Below are 15,088 nucleotides of genomic sequence, written 5' to 3'. Positions count from 1 at the left end.
TAGCCCTTGTCTGCCACAAAAGTATTCCCTCTGCTGGAAAAACTCCTCCAAAGGTTTTGTAAATTGGTTTCAGGGCTGCTTCCCCTTACAGAAATTTCAAGAAGTATCAGTTCCTGCACTTGGATCAAAAAACCCCCGCGAAACACTACAGGCTTGGGGAAAAGTGACTGGAAAGGTGCCTGGCAGGAAAGGACCCGGGTGTGCTGGTTTAGAGCCAGCTGAACATGAGCAAGCCATGTGCCATGGAGGCCAACAGCATCCTGGCTTGTATCCAAACCAGTGTGGCCAGCAGGACAAGGGAAGTGATTGTCCCCCTCTACTCGGCACTGGTGAGGCCACACCTTGAATACTGTGTCGAATTTTTTGGCATTTCACTACAAGGGCAACATTGATGCTCTGAGGTGTGTCCAGAGAAGTGCAGCAAAGCTGGCGAAGGGTCTGAAGCTCAAGGCTTATGAGGAGCAGCTGAGGGAACCGGGGGTGTTTAATCTGGAGAGGAGGAGGCTTAAGGGAGACCTTATCTCTCTGCACAACCTGACAGGAGGCTGTAAGGCAAGTGGGGGTCTGTCTCTTCTCCCAGGTAACAAGCACCAGGACAAGAGGAAACGACCTCCAGTTGTGCCAGAGGAGGTTTAGCTTGGATATTAGGAAAAAATTCTTCATGGAAAGGGTGATGAAGCACTGGAACAGGCTGCACAGGGAGGTGGTGGAATCACCATTCCTGGAGGTGTTTAAAGCCATGTAGCTGTGGCGCTTAGCAACATGGTTTAGTGATGGGCTTGGCAGTCCCGGGTTAATGGTTGGACTTGATTATCTTGAAGGTCTTTTCCAACCTAAAAGATTCTATGATATATAGAATAAATACAGGGGAAAAAAGCTTCTAAAAGGATGATCTAGCTTGAGATCTCTATAATAATAAACTATTGGACAGAATGTCTTTCATAATCTTCCAAAAGAAATTCAGAATTACTTGGAAACAAGCCAGCTGGACTGGAAGCTGGCTGAAGAACTGCAAACTAATGATGTTACACAGTAAAGTATCAACTTCTCTGCTCAGACACCAGAAAGAGCAGTGGTTCTGTCAGGTCTTATTTAAAGCATTGCTCTGCTCTGGAAAGTGACAAGACAAAATGACACCTTCTTTCTCAAGAAATCTGATCTATATATGTATCCAGTCATTTCTAATTAGTGACAAAAGTTTATTCCCATCACTCTTGTGGAGCCAGAATTTAGAGTTAACAGAAGGCTATTGCTGCCAGTATATCATTGAAATAGTTTGGTAGTTTTCAGTCAGTTATAGCTGTACAATAGAGGTTACAGAAGTGCCACTAGGGTCTTAATTCAGCAAACAAACTCTTTATTACCAGTAGTAATGGGAAAAAACCACAAACCAACACCTGTCTGACACAGGGTCTTAATTCAGCAAACAAATTCTTTATTACCAGTAGTAATGGGAAAAAACCACAAACCAACACCTGTCTGACTGAAAACAGGCAGAGTTTTCCAGACTGGCAGCCAGATCACTCTTCTTGAGGGACAAGTACATTCAGTAAAGACTCATCAAGGCATTAACAGCCATGGATCCCTCTAATACTATGTTCACCAAGAAACTTTTCAGAGTGAACTGAATTAGCAAGCTTGTTTGTGATTTAAAAGTGGCGAGCTATGGGAGTTCATCCCTGAGGCTCATGAACAAATGCAAAATTATGATCTAAAAGGAAAGTTAAAAAACCTTGAGAAGTTTAATATGTAGTAGATAAAATTGGTCTTGAAGCATAATTTCAGAATTTTAGTAATTCAACTCTTTAATCCTCTTTAAATGCTTTTAACATTAAATTTCTTAAAGTGTACATAAGCTGCTTTAACTGGAATTATCTTAAAGTGATAAAAAAGAATATACATTGTGATTGGGCACTCATTTTCCTAGCCACAATGCTAGTGAATGTCTTGAAAACTGCACCAAATTCAGCAGGTGGTATTGATCTATCTTAAAATAAACTAAGCTAAATAATAAAATAGTCTAAGCTAAACATACAATATACTACAGCATTAAAAGCTGTAGCATACCACATACAATTGATTTCTTGCGGTTCATGAGTAAGTGCCAAGTATTGACTGCTCACAATAGAATCTAGCACAAATTAGGGATGGACAGGAGTCTCAGCAGATTCCAAATGCTAATATACTGTGAATTTCCAAAAAGTAAACAGGAAAATTCCTTACAAAGGCATGAAATAAAAAAGAGCAAAAAATGAAGAGAAGACATTAGTGCTTTCTGGTACATTTTGATATAATGACTAATGCATCCTCATTAATAAGCAGAAGACTGACCCACACATTTCTGTAAGGTATCTTCCCACTTTGTATAAGAATACTGCTTCTAGCAAATACCCAGGAAACAGGAATGCACCCTAGCTTATTTCTTCCCTTATGCTGCTACATTTATTACTCCAGCAAGTTATATGCAATACTTTGCAAAATATGTCTGATATAAAGATTTGCTTAATATTTGCATTTTGAGATGCACATTTACCAGGAGCAGGCCTTACAGATGGCTTCAGTCCTATAGCCAAACGGAAGAGAGCCTGCCATCTATCTTTAATTTGCCCTCACACTTCCCAAATATGAAACAAACTGTTTCTACAGCAACCAAAGTCTAAAATGCAAAACTAAAAAAATACTCAGAACCAAAACCAAACATCCCCTACCTACTCATATGAAAATTTAGCAGTGCAACTGAGTTGTTCCCCATGCCACAGGATGTTTTTGTTGCAAAAAGTGCTATTCCAGTTCGTCATACAAAAGAAATTCTGAATACAAATGAAATTGCAGAAATAAACTTGTGTTAACTTTCACTTTTTTCATACATTTCAGCATGCGCATGCTACTCCAAACTTTGGAATTCATTCAATTTTTAATTGTGACCTGTAAATTAAGAATGAGACCTAAAGGCTTCTACCATGCTGAATTACAAAAATAGGCTCAATAGCACTATCAGCAGTTTAATTAAATATATTATTCCTCCCAGCAGACCTTGATTCTCTCACATTCTTACACCAACTTTCAGTATGACTACTGCACACTTTTGAAAAAGTTATGCTTCTGCTTAGAATAGCCATATGTCTGACTATTGCACTTTAAGTAAAGTGACATGCTTACTTCTATTACTTCAAAATTAGTCCTAAATTCAGGATCTTCTTTCAGGAATCCAAAAGACACTGTCAACTTACTGTAAAGAACACCAGTTTCTTGATTACTAGTGAAGCCTGGTAAACTTCACCTTATTCTCGCTTTATTGCTTGTCAGTGCCCATGACAAGAACTGCATGGTATAAAAACAAGTTGTTGTAATTAAAAATCAGTAAATGTGACTAAACAAAGGGATACAATGGGTAAAGAAACTGCAATTTTTATAACTGCTTGTCAAGTGAAATCACACTCTGGAATACCTCATAGTGATGTTTTAAATATCTCTACAAATAGGTATTTCCATTGCCTAATTTTTCTTATTGTGAAGGATTTTTCCCCCTAATGTCTGATTTAAATATTTCCTTTTATGCAGTAATTTCACACTATTGCTCCTTATTATGCCATTTTCAGCCACTGTCAATAACACAACAGGGATTCTTGCTGCTCAATTATTTGTAGACATTTATGTCCCTATCATAGTCCCCTTTTGACTTCTTTTTCTCCTGGTTGTGCATATCAAAATGTGGCTCTGTCTGCAAAGTGTAAAGTATATATAATGGGATATGGTATTTATCATACATCATTTGCCTTTGTACCAAAATGATACAAAATTTGCATGTCAAAAGCTTTTCTTCCACTCCTCCCAACTGCTAAAGCAGCAAACTCAGTCTGGGATCTGAAAGTCAAGCTGTGTTCCTTCTGCTTCATACATCATCTTTCTAATAAAAGTTCTACAGTGAGACCCAGCTGCAATTCTGCTGATGACGCATGCAACAAAATATGTACCAGCTCATAGTACCATTGGCTTGACAGTCATAACAGAAGTAAAAACTAGATGCCACTCAAGTGATTGTGAGTGACTGGAATTAATCAACTGGGACAGAGTGACATCAGTAGCTTACGCCCAATATCTAGCAGAAGTCTTTCATTTAGATATAATTTCTGGAGCTTAGCATTATGTTTAAGATGTTATCATTGTAGAATGCGGTGTGCACAATCTCAAAACATTTTCACAGGTTTAAAGTAGTGATTCATATTTCGCTATTTTCTGTTCTTTTCCAAAAGTCCTAAACTGTCATTAAATGTAGTTCCTTCTTTAACGTGAACTCTCACTGCAGGATTTAAAAAACATTCTTCTGATACGTGAGGGTGAGTTTTAACTGAGTAACAGCTTGTTTGATCCATTTGAGAGCTATCCAGAATTAAATCCCACAGTATAGGGCACAGGTCCTTGTATAATCTTTCCACAGATGTGCCAGCAGATACCCACAAGTAGTGTTCAACCCATGGCAAGATGGTATTTCTCTCCTGTAGGTCTTAGGGGCCCTCTGTTACCTCACAGATTTTCCCTTGCATGTCAATGTATTAAAGAACTAGACCTCCTATCCATTCTGTTAGAACCTGTCCTGAACACGATTGGGAACATGGTCATTTTTTGTGATTCTCTAGTCCACGCTAGAAGGTAGGTATACCTCTCTCCCTATCAGAAGGTAGTACAGACCATACTCTTGCGGTGAAAACCCCATGTCCTTCTTAACTTCTTGCCAGTCTAAACTTAGATTCACTTTTCCATGGAAGCTCAGAATAAAAGTCACAACCTTTACAGAGCCGCAACCCTGACGAAAGCTCTCTCTGCAAATAAGTGTGCTAACATTCATGCTGTGTGCTGAGTTAGATGTAACATTGTATGTCCTGCAGGACATTTTTTGTATGTTTACTGTGAATTTAAGCATAAGGTCAGCATGTAGGCCTGATGTTGGTAGTGATATTAGCTACAGAATTACCAGACTTCTCAAAAATCGCTGACTTTGATTAGATTTGTGAAGTTAGCCTGGCATCGATTAAGGTCATAGAGGAAGTAAGTTATCAAGGGTTTGCTGACTTCATTGGGTTATGACACAGATAGTTTAATGCAGATTTCACATATTACATTTAATTTTTATGAAAAGTGGGCATTGTTTCACTTGAACTTGCAGCATCAGGGTTGGCTGTCCCCTACCTTACCTGCCAATGTCTAGGAATATAGACTAAATATGAAAGTGTGGAAAAGTGTGTGGGGGTTTTGTTTCAAGTAAACACTTGACTCTGGATTCCGTTTCAGTCTGTTTCTTTTCCAGACGCTTGACTACAAGGAGCTCAGAAGCAGCTTTCTATTTCTCTGCACTTCCATATGCAGTATAAAGAGAGGCCAGAACAAGCACAAAGAAGAGTGAGTAACAGAAGCAGCTTATATTTGGAGTTGTCTTGATACAAATATTTCTCAAGCAAAAACGAGGTATGGAAACAAATGCTAAATTAGGACTACACTATGTTTCTTTCATAAGGACAATATTAAAAAAGAATGCACGAAAGTAAGGTAAACTGAAACACACGACGGAGCAATCACTTAGACTTTTGAAAGCAATAAGCAATTTGATTCAAAACAGAACAATTAATAGACTTTGTATGAGAAGACTAATACTTCAGACTGAAATACCTGAAAAGATGAGGGCAGAAACATCAAAACATGTAAAAGGAAGAGTCCCTGTGGTAGTAACCAGAGTGCTTGCTTGTACACTGAAGTTTGTCAGTGGAAAACAGAATCATTAGGCATCCTAGAAATTTGGTCTACCTATACTTTAAGAACATTCCTTTAAGAACATATTCCTTTATTACATAACATCATACTCAGGCTGACACGTTATTTGAAACAATACTACTATTTTCAAAATGCAGAGATGGAAAGCTTTCCTAAAGCTATCTTCTTAGATTATTGCTTTTTAAATATATTTAATAAAAACCGTTAGTTAATGGAGACTGTAAATGCACTACTGAGCTACTCTCTATTTGTGGTATTTTAAATTTGATTGAAAACAATTAGCAGATGAGAGAGATGCCTGTGAGCATTCATTAAAATGAGGCTTGTGGATTGTGACTGCTGAATTTCACTGTGCATCTGGAGCTGTTTACACTGATGGCACAGTTTTCCATCATAATAAAAAAGGGACTGTTCCCTATAAAGGTTATGCTGGCAAAATATAAAGTGTATTAATTTTTTCCAAAACTTCCCATTGAAAAAGCAGCAGCTTGTTACCCATGGGGAGTTTCTATATCGGATGATGATGGCTCATGGACAATTTAATTTGTTGTTTAGTTTAACAGCTTGTAAATCCCTCTCCTATAAATAACATGCAGTTGTAAAAGCTGACTGCTAATGAGATGATTGACCCTAAAGGTCATACTGGCAGAATCCCCCATTGTTTGCTTAAGGATATAATTTTCATTTCATCTAACTGAAAACTGACATTCAAGTATAATACAATGAGAAATTAAACAAAAATATTGCATTACTGGAAGAACTATGTTATTGTTTTACCTTTGAGGAAGAAAAAAAAAAATTAGCTTGGGCTGAAATGCTACCAAGTCAGCTGATGAATATGTGGCTCTCAAACGGACTGTAGGAAGAAATGAATACACTGAAAAATATCCAATGAGCAAGTACAGTATCAAAAGTGAGCATGTTCTGAACTTGAACATTCAATTTTATTTTTCATTAAAACAAAGTTCAAATCCAAAACTCATCTCAAAGTGAGGTGAGTGGGGTAAGGAGGTTTTATTAAGGTTTTACTTGTTTTATATTAGAAATTTTTGTTGCTGCCTGCATGTTTGCAATTGAATGAATAGAAGAATCTCAGGCAAGATCTAAACTTAAAACACAAGAGGACAAATACTATGGACAACAGTCCTAACTTAATAATGGTTAACAGAGTAAAAATCTTTAAACTTGCCTAATCCATTCTTTGTACCCAGTATTCTGGAAAAAAAAAAAAAAAAGCTCATATTTAAGTATGAGGCTGCTATGTTACCTTATATATTCTTAGTATCCACTGTAGCAGATGTACTCATATTTCATTCTTTTTCTGCACTCCAAGTGAAAATCATGCAAGAGAACCCCGAATTAGTCTAACACTGTTCTGTTTCCACCAGCTGTACATCGTCTCCAGCATTGCTTGTGTGATTTCAGCTACACACAACTCATTAACTGGAGTTGTGAATAGTCATGTAATACTAACAAAATTAGTTCTTCGGGCAAGATCAAGATCCCTCTTTGACTTAGATTAGCAATAAGAGCTGTCAAAAATCCTAGGCATACAGTAATGTTATAAAATAACATCTTAGAGAAGTCTGAAATTTAACTTTACTTGCTCAGACCCATCATTAGTTCTCATACAGTTTAGTTACCATTTACATCTAGGGAATATTTTGGCTTTTGTGTCAATGTGCATCTTGAGTCATGAATTACTTGGTTAATGTTTAACAGTATACCCAAAAGAGAAATATTTAGCAAATACAGGAAAGAACATGCATTACTCATCTGAGTTAATCCAGTAAGACTAAGTAATGTAAATGAAGTGTGCAATACGTTGTAATTTTCAACACATTAATTTGGGATAATCATGGCGATTATATAACCAGCTATCTGATCAAGACACACATGAACAGATGTGTAATAATACCACAGTTACATCAAATATATTGACAGACTTCTCAGTACCTCTGCTATCTGCTAAGGAAAACATCTCCACAGGAAATACTATTATCATTCATATATTGTTCTTATCAAAACATTAGTTATATAAAAAGCTCAAGATAATAGACCACTTGGCAGTAGTATACTTATTTTACACACGATAACTTTGTGCAATTCTCCATCTTCTTGGTACACATTTGAAAATTCAAGGTACATTAGAAGGGCAGTCTCTGCCATTTAGTTCACAGGAAATGTAATGTATACCACAAAAAGACTAAAATTAGCACTAATGCTCACAAATCAATCTGAAGAAAATTATAGGCTGTATGTAAGTAGGTGATACCTCATTTTTATATTTATGCATATTCAAAATTTAATAAGAGCTATGTGCTCTGCATGTTCCATTTGCATCTCTAAAGGTTCAACAACAGGGTATTCAGGAATTTCAAGGTCTCCATGGCAATGATGTGGGTTGAGCACCTGTTCCCTATGAATAAAAAGTGATGACCATATTTTTTTTCTTCTTGGCACTGGTTAGTATAGTAAGAGTTCAACTCTTTTTGAGATCTTCACATTCCATCATACTTTCCCCTGGTTTTATAGGAAAAGTTGAGAGGTCATATTAATTGACGGGAAGCAAAACCAAAGATTGCTTGCTGGACAGAAGAAAGAGTGGGGAAAAAGAGTTTCCAGAAAAGATCTGGTTATACTCTTGAATTTCCGTTTAAAAAATAATGGACTATTCAAATATGTTTAAGTTTCTTTTTAGTTTGGAATCCCACAATGACAAACAGTATCAGCAAGAATGAGTGATCATCTGCTTAACGTCCCATTCTTAAGCCATTCTATCTCCTTTTAAAAAAAAATAAATTCCAATTATGCTGCTCTGCAGACATCAACCTAACACTGAAGAATTTTGTTTTCAATATATATCAGGACATTTATTATAGCATCACCTGGCTGTATTCTCCCATAAGATCCATGTTCTTTTTAGCCTACAGCACAGACTTGAACCATCTTAGTTAATGAAGATTCAACACAATTTTCTAGTGCAGGGAAGCCGTCAAGGAATAATGAGGTAGCTATCATTTATCCACTATAGACACTACTATTTGTCGGTTCAAAGAAATCAAAGAAAAGGTAAGTTTTGTGATTTAAAAAAAATCCCCAAAGAAGTTGTTTAATGTTAAGCATCAAACACCCAGCCCCACAAAAAGTGATAAAGCATCACAATGGTAACTCCAATTACAGATGCTTCAGGGTTTTCCTGTATAGAAATACAGTGTTTAGGGATTACCTGTCTAGGATCATTCAAATTTTTTGTTTATTGATCAGCAGCAGGTCTGCTGATTTCCACTGCTATGCTCTCCACACTGGCATTTTGTTTAGCAAGTCTGTAGAGATGCCTTTAATAGTCATAAGTCTATTATATTAAATGTAATTCCTAGACCTTGTTATCAATTATCTTCTTAGCTTCCTGGTGTCATGCACAGCCAAGTACAACCCATTGTTGTCCTTCTGTTTAGGGCAGTACTGTTCCCTCTTTGAAGACTGCTGCTTATGATTAGCTAGCTAGTACTGGAGTATCCATTGGTGTTTTCTACTAAAAAGCCAAAATTTTTACTGCCCTTCTCAATCACCAAAAAAAAGCTACAGTTCAAAAAACTACATCTTAGTCTTTGCATGAAAAAAGGCTTCACTGTGATCAAGGACTTGAGGAGGTTAAGTGGCATGAAACATATTTTGCAGCCTAAAACTGCTGAAAAGAGAATTAAATATTTTTTTATTTCCTTAGAATTTGTCACAGTTGACTCTTTCACTGCTGCAAAAACATGAAAACAAGACTTTTGTGGAGTTTTGTCTCAGGGAGAAGTAGTAAAGAGCAGCAGGTAAAAGTAGTGCAGGCAAACATACAGGTTTTCACAGAATGTTAAAAGTCTGTTACTTCTCCCTCAGTGTCATTTCACTTCCAAAAAGTTTTGTGTGTTTTATCAAAAAGATTCAACTTTGAATAAGTTTCTGAAACTTTACTTGTGAATTTTAATGGAACACTGATAATAGATTCCATTCCTCTGCCAATGTGAATGTAGTATATATGTGCCATTTTTCATTTGCTAGCCACTTAATTGAGTATCTGCATATGTGATTGGAGAGACGAACATGGATGATTGCATTTATGCTAGTATATGAAACAATATATGGTATGTTTGTTTATGCCATCTCAGGAAACCACAAACTTCTATGCATTATATTTATGGCAGGGACTTAGGATTCAACAAAGTGTCTGCAGATAATACTTAAATATCTTCAATAAAGGGCGATTGACTTTCCCTTTATCTCCAAAATGGAACCTAACTGACCTTTAAGTTCTCTGTCTAATGTGCATCTGAAGATGCTCCCATGTCTTAATCATACTAGCCCCTCCCTAGCAAACATTGCTCCTCAGCAGTTTCATATGGCAGTACTTGTAGGTAGGAGTGTATAAATAGAAGTACGATAGAAACACCACTTGTATCACAGCCATAGGAATATGATTTCCTTGTGCAAGGTTGTTCAAGATGGGCGTCATATGCCAGCTCTGTAGGCACATTGACAGTAGGTAAAAGAATGCATCTAATAGGTTGAGTTTCTTTTAGCCACTCCAATCCTTCCAGCTGGAAGCACTGGTTTGGCTTAATAAGGACTGAGTAGAAGGGGCAATTTTTAATGCTGATGTGCAACATAGCTGTGCAAGTACTGCAAACTGTTTCCAGGGGTGTTCTTTGCTTTCTTCTGAAGGAAAAGTGATTACCAGTTAAATTATACTGGCCATGGTCATTTGGGAATGAAGCTGTCCAGGTGTTAGCAATTTTTAGAGTACAAACTGTTAACTGCTTGTTCCCTGCTGGGGAATGCATGGTCATTCTCAAGTCAGAACTTGGAATTCTAGATCAGGATTGAATACTAAGAAACCTAAAATAACACAATAAGGGCATTTAAGTCTTGGGTATTGTGTATCAATGAGAAAATAAGTGTCTGTGGCTGGAATAATTCTACTTTATTCATAGGCTGGCAACACAGGGTAATATTCTGAAAGAATTCCACAAAGGATTTTATTGGACTAAGCTGAGCCCCTGGTGAACAGACCTAATTACTAAACTGCCATGGAAACATCAGCACAGTTCCAGGTGATTGATAATTTTTGTTATTTCCAAAACACAGAGAACAGGGAGAAGGAAATATTTAGATAACAAATAATGCATAAATGTGAGAGGAAATGCCATACCTTTAAAAGATGTTGTTCTTTTATGGAACTACTGTTATCTCATCCTTTTATCCATAATCATGATAAAAAGCAAAACAAGTCATTTGCAGACATTCTCTTCAGGCCTTCTGTTTTTCCTTAAAACGCTGACGGAAAAAATGCCTAGGACCTCTTATCATACGGGACAAATAAAATAGCAAACAAGATGAAAGCAAAATCCCTAATGGGGATAGTTACACAGATGTTATGAGGGATCAATGTCCATATGCGGGCATGATTGCTCTAGTAGAAATCAAGAAGCATGGTATTAGGTAAACCCAGTGATGTCGGGTTTTTTCACAGGCTTCAGCTAGCTCTGGATTACAATTTCACTGAAATTATTGCAGATTCACATTGGTGTAAGACATGGTTAGGAATCTGCACAGATAGTTTGTGGAATGTCATTACCTAAAGCCTTCTGGATCATAACTGTTACAAAAAAAGCTTGTCTATCTAGAAAGCCACCCTGTTTAGTTGACAGCCCGACACATTATGTTATAATAAAAAGGAAGAGTAACAGCATTTTCAAGCATATTGCATTTCAAGGATTTAAATAAGAAATCTGCAAACTTTCTCTCAGTTTTACACAGAATGTGTTATTTTCTTTCACAAGATGCACCCTTCAATTTTTTTCCCAAGGTAAGGTCCCCTGTATGTCCTCCTTGCAAGCCATCTGAGAGCAGGTGATAATGGCCATTTGTTGAAGATCTCCACACATCAAAGCTGCTCATTCAGAAGTGTAGTGCCTTGCTGTGTATGCCAATCAACTTCAGAGCATATGCTCAGCAGGGCCAAATTACACAAGGATGCAGCACACTCGTAGTGCCTGCTGTGCAGGGCTAAACTAAACATCACTGACATTTAGAATCCTCTCCTCTAGTCCCAGCTCCCTCAGGAACATGAACAACTAACCCATATATACATTTATTCACTAGCTTGCAGACAGCACATTCCAGATTCAGGGCATGCTCAGATCACTATGTATCTTTATCTGCTTAGATCTAGAAACACAAACATATCATTGAAATGTAAAATTTCTGAGCATGGGAACAGCAGCTCGTGCCACATGATCTCCACTGAGATTGCTGTCGAGCGAGTAAAAGCCAAATTCAAACTAATGTCAGAAAGAAATAATTTTAAACAGGGCAACCTTCATCTCCAATTCATCTCAGTGATGTGATGCAGAAAAGGCCTTTTATGAGAGAAGGATGATTCTAAAATTTTTGAAGGTTCATTTCAAAAGCTTTTAAAATTATTATCCAAAGCATCCCTTTTGTATAAAAAGCAGGCTGGAGCAATTTTTTTCATCTCATAAGCCTACCATCCTCATTTGGACTACTCAGAAATACCTTTCGCCCATAGTACTTTCATTCCATTGATAGGTACCTCACAGGAGTGCAGACATGCAAATTATTAATTTACACACCAAAAAATATCAGAATTTTGAGCCAAACTGAGTAAGAAATTCTAGATTGGTTAATTTAAAAATATTACCAAGGAATGAGGCAGCTCACTCATCCGAATGTTGAGAAATCATTAATTAGTTGGTCATACTGACACGAGACTCAAAGTTTCCTGTTCACTTCAGTAGAGACTGGGTGTGATCACAATTATTTTAAAAGATTGTAATAAAAAACCCGAAACACATGAAATCTGGTATTTTCTATTATACTTTCTTCAGTTATAGTGTTTTCTGTTAACTTGTTCTAGCTATTGTAGAGTCTAGTGGTCTAGAAAAAAGGCTGTCCTGGTCTTGCAGGACATGCATAGTTTTTAGCTTATGATTCCTGTTTTATTACATATTTTGTGTGGCCCTATAGAAGGGTTTTAGTATTTCAGTTTCTTAGTTTGTACAAGCTGGTTAATAGCATGTTACAACATAGAGGTGTTGTGCAAGTAACAAAAATGAGGAGTTCAGCTACTACAATGGAAACTAATGTACATTAAAGAAAAAGAATTATGTATCTCCCCTCTAATTCTCTTAGACTTTTGATGGAATAAATCTCTCAAGAAAAAATTCTTAGAGTGTCTTGAAATGCTAGGGTCTCTAAAGTCCGGCTATTAATTAAACTATTAATGTGTTTTTTCTCAGCTCTACTATGGAGGCAAAGAACCAGTCTAATGCTTGAGGAACCTCCTGTGAATAACAGCAGGTTTTTAACCTCCATTATTATTTTGCCTCTCACCAATCCAGTATCATTCTCTCTTTTTTTCCCTTTTCTACCTTTCTACTAACCTCCGGAAATATAAGGGCTAATTGTTTATATTCTTTCTTTATTGATGAGATAGACTTAAAAATTATTTAGCTTGAATGTAAAATTTTAATTTTTTTTCAGGGACTATAATTTAAAACGTTTGTATTCCATTCTTTTCACACAGGTACCACTACCTGAAAAAAGACACTATTTTAGCACATAACATGCCTGTTTAGATGAATGACGTTATGATTAAAAATCACCCAGAATTTAAACATACCTCATAACATGTGATGAGCATAAAGTTCACCCATAGCATACCAAAGGGGGTTATAATTAAAAAAAAAATAATTAAGTGGTATTCATCTTAGTAAACTACATCCACTTTCCTGTCAGAAAAAAAAGCAGAGGTGAGAGAGGAAAGGAGAAATGGCAGGACAGCTCATTGTTTTTTTGTTTCTGGCCACTCCACATGAAATAAAAAGTTTGGCATGCAGCACATTCCACAGGAATATAATCAGCAAAGCACACAGACATAAGTCATTAATATTTTTTTGAGAGAATAGCACATAAAATAAGAAAGGCACAGAGTAAAGGGTAATGAGAAATTGACCTTCGTTCTGAAGTATCTGCTTGGGAACTATATGAATTCTCTTTATTGATCCATGTATTACAATGACAATTTCTACTCAAACCCTCATGTTATTTATAGTATCATATAACTTCTTTAAGCTTATTGCATATTTTAACAAAACAAGATCTGAAAGTCCTTTTCTCTTAACTCTCAAGAAGAATTGCAGGGGACTAGAGATTTTATTTCTAATCTTTAACTTTTGTGGTTTTGATTCTAATGCCTTTCTTTACTCACACTTAGTAATACATTCAGTATTACTGTGAGAGAGCAGAACAGTCATACTCTGGTACCCTGATGAGACAGAATAACACATTCTGATAAACCTGCGCTCGTTTAGGCTACATCTAAATAGACAGTCCCAGGAATGTATCTAAGACTCAGTATCCTACCTCCATACACAGTCCTTCCTCAGGCACTAATTTTCATGGAAAGACATTCCAGACTCACAGGGGGAAGGAAGGCACTACAAATTTTGGACTTATTTAGAACTTGTGCCAGCAGGGGAGCAGGTCTCAGGAGATCTCCTCCAAACAACATTTTTTCTATAATTCTATGTAAAATATGAGAAATCTCTCTGGCATCATGCTTCTGTGATATTCAGTGTCTGCTAGACAGCTGTGCACTGTGCATGCTCATTCCCGGTTCAGTCAGTATTGTCCACAGTGTGTGTATCACGCTGAAAGATTCATTTGAAATCAAATTCAAGCTTTAACCTGTGACTTCAAGAAAAACTTCGAGTTATCTAGCTCTTTCTTAGCATCAATACTAACATCATCAGGATCATTGTAGTTCTCTCCCTAATACATGTACAAGTTAGTGGTAATGGGGAAATCCATCTGTTCTGGAAAATGAAAAAAAAATATTAGTATGTTTCTTTGTTCCTGTGAAATTCTGCTGAATTGGAAGAAAGTAAATTCTTTACCCATGCTGTTTCTCTGAAGCTGACCAGTTAGTATGGTTCCTTTTTTTCTAAAAGGCAACTTCATATATCTTTCCTTCAGTTTGCAAAAGGCAAAGGAGCTGTATAAATATCATCAAATCAAAGACATGAAATACTAAAACATCAGAAAGAAATACTGTAAGATATTTGATTGTCTTTCACCTTTGGGTGAAAGACAATCTGAAATACAAACGTCTATTTAAGGCATAGTGAGATGATCAGACATATATTACTGCTCAGCTCAGGTGACTCTGATGATAATTCGTTTTATAACAAGAAGAAATAAAGTTGCTTGTGTTGCAGATAAGAGCAGTGAAGAAAATAACCCAAGTAGAAGT

The sequence above is a fragment of the Falco cherrug genome, chromosome 14 (genome assembly GCF_023634085.1).
Source record: "Falco cherrug isolate bFalChe1 chromosome 14, bFalChe1.pri, whole genome shotgun sequence".
NCBI classification, from domain to species: domain Eukaryota; kingdom Metazoa; phylum Chordata; class Aves; order Falconiformes; family Falconidae; genus Falco; species Falco cherrug.
Note: the sequence above shows the minus strand (reverse complement) of the source record.